General features: G+C 62.5%; 1 long non-coding RNA gene across 2 annotated transcripts in view; it reads left to right on the forward strand.

The window, feature by feature from the left end:
• LOC102257987 overlaps positions 1-2,676 on the forward strand; it is a 3,347-nt gene extending 671 nt beyond the window's left edge. Inside the window, exons 2-4 of one of the 2 annotated variants that reach the window (XR_001359760.1) lie at positions 368-581; positions 1,235-1,324; positions 2,206-2,676. This is a non-coding gene — a long non-coding RNA (uncharacterized LOC102257987). The remainder of the gene's footprint in view (positions 1-367; positions 582-1,234; positions 1,325-2,205) is intronic. The other variant, XR_314473.2, reaches the window with a different exon arrangement.
• Positions 2,677-2,682: the final 6 nt, after the last annotated feature.

Genomic DNA, 2,682 nt, shown 5'->3' on the forward strand with positions numbered 1-2,682 from the left:
GGGTGCGTGCACGTGGGGGTGGGTGCACGTGGGATGGGTGCGTGCACGTGGGATGGGTACGTGCACGTGGGGGTGGGTGCACGTGGATGGGTGCGTGCACGTGAGGGTGGGTGCATGCACGTGGGGTGGGTGCGTGCACGTGGGGTGCGTGCACGTGGGGTTGGGTAGGCACTGGTTCGTGAGGGTCCCTGTGGGGCTGCTTGGGTTCCACGCCGAGTGTTTGGATGAGACGAGACACAGCTCTGCCTCCCAAGAAGCCTGGCCTGAGCCCCTGAGCGCCCGCCCTCTCACCCCCAGGCCTGGCCACCATGGGCTGTGGGCACAGCTTCCTCATGCCCCCCTCCTCCTCCCCCTCCCCCTACGCCAGTCCTTCCAGGTGAGCTCCCAGCGGGAGGCCAAGTCTTCCTACCACGGGAGCTGGTCCTGGGACCCACTTTCCAGGGGAGGAACCCCCAACCACCTTCACTTCTCATGTCTGTCCCGCAAATTAGCTCCATGAGGAAAAGCGCTGACAGCTGGAGGCTCCCCCGGCCACAGGAGGCACAGCTGTGGGTGACGTGGTCCCGTGTCCTCGGTCACAGGTGGGAAGGAGCCCTGCGGGTGGGGGAGGGGACTCAGGGCCACCCAGGGAGTTCCAGAGTGAGGCCCAGATGCCGGCCAACTCCTGCCGGTCACCGTGCCACCCGGTCCCATGCCACCAGGTTACTGTGCCACCCGGTCACCAGGCCACTGGGCCCTGGAGGAGGCCCCTCTGGGCATTGGGTGAAGGAGCTGGGCCTGGGGACCTGGAGAGAGCAGGTGTGGGGGCTGCCACGCCCCCTCTCCAGGGCTCTGCCAGGGGGAACTCTGTTCTCTGAGCCCCCCGAGGGCTGGGCTCCAGGGGAGCCAAGGTGGGCGGGTTTCAGGGGCCAGATCCCCGGCCCCGGCCCCAGGCGGGCACTTCCTGGTGGTGCCTCGCAGGCAGGGTGGGCCAGATGCTGAGACAGAGCTGGGAATAGAGACGGCTGTGGGGGTCTTGTTCTCCTGCCTGTGCCTGTGCCTGTGCCTGTGCCTGCCCAGCGCTCTCTCGCTCAGCGATGAGAGGAAGCCACGCGGTGGTCCGGCCCCGAGGGAGCCCACGGGGATGGAGGGAGCCCTCGCCGGGAGCTGAGGGCTGTGTCTGGCTGGTCCTGCCCCGCGTGAATGTCATCATTGCCACTAAAGTGTTCCCTTAAAACGGTTAAAATTTTACTAGATCTGCAATTTGTAACCACAATCGAAAGAAATAATGATATATGATACCCCAAACCACTGAATGGCACACTTTCAAGGGGCGGATTGTAAGGTATGTGAATTATATCTTAATAAGGCTGTGGGTTGCTGTGTGTTTTTTAATGGCAAGACTCATTGTATTGCTTTAAAAAATTTTTTTAAAAATTGATTTCAGAGAGGAAGAAAGAGGGAGAGATGGAAACATCAATGATGAGAGAGAATCATGGATTGGCTGCCTCCTGCACACCCCACACTGGGGACCAAGCCCACAACCGGGGCCTGTGCCCTGACCGGGAATCGAACCGTGACCTCCTGGTTCATAGGTTGACGCTCAACCACTGAGCCACACTGGCTGGGCTCATTGTGATGGTTTAAGAATGCAACGTGCGGAGCATAATGTCACAGTGAGACCAGAACAGCCCGTGTTGTCACTGCATGGCGACCGCGAGGCTGGCGTTTTCTGAGCGAGTGCAGAGGGAGGCTAAGGACGAGGTGGGAGACCAGGTCCTCTAAGCCCCAACCCCCTCCCTGTGACCCGTGACCCTGGGCGAGTTGGCCCCCCAACCCCCTGCCAGCCACGGGGGGCGGGTGAGCCATGGCCGTGCCGCGGAGCCGAAGCGAAACATGGAATGGAGACGGAGAAAGGAAGTCCGCGGAGACATGTTCCATTTTGCCCACCTCGGCCGCGTGCTGGCCAGAAAGATGGGCGTTTCGTGTCCCTCCCTCTGGCCTCCCTTTCCCGCCTCTGCATGGTCAGTGCTCTAGGGTTTGTGATGTTTGTATTCACCCCCACCCCGGTCGTTGGTCCTGGGGGTCCGCCAGCAGGCTCCCCGGGGTTCTTGGCTTCTGATGGCCCCTTTGGGCTGCCTGAAGTCCAGGCACGAGGTGCCCACAGCCAGGGCCAGGCCACAGCTCTCTGCCGACTGGTCAGATTCTTGCTTTCCTTCCTAGCAGCCGGCTTTCCCATCTGGGGAGCCATGGAGCGCCTCAGAGTGGCAGCTCCGTGGGGAGGTGAGTGCGGAGCCCAGGCCCAGGGGTTCGGCCTGTCGGGCAGCAGCCCTGTCCCTTCAGGCCAGCCCTGAGCCCCTGAGCTGTGCTGGGACGTGGCCCAGTGAGTACAGAGCCATCGGGCACCGCTCTGCTCGTCAGCTGGTACATCGGGTCCCAGCTCCCCCGACCCCCCCTCCTGCTGTCCTCCTGGAGGGAGCCGGCCGCTGACTCAGGGAGCCGCCATGGATGGGCTTCCTGCTGCTTTAAGAAGCCTCCTTCCTCGCCAGCCTCATTATAATGTGACAGAGCAGTTGCCAAGGTAACGGCACTAACCCTCCTCTCTCCTCTCTGCAAATTTCCTAGCAAATGAGGCCGGACCCACGCGAGGTGTCCTGCGGCCTGTGCTTGGAGCGGCGGCTGCCCGGCCTCCCCTCCTCCGGG

The sequence above is a fragment of the Myotis brandtii genome, unplaced genomic scaffold (assembly GCF_000412655.1).
Source record: "Myotis brandtii unplaced genomic scaffold, ASM41265v1 scaffold691, whole genome shotgun sequence".
Classification (NCBI taxonomy): domain Eukaryota; kingdom Metazoa; phylum Chordata; class Mammalia; order Chiroptera; family Vespertilionidae; genus Myotis; species Myotis brandtii.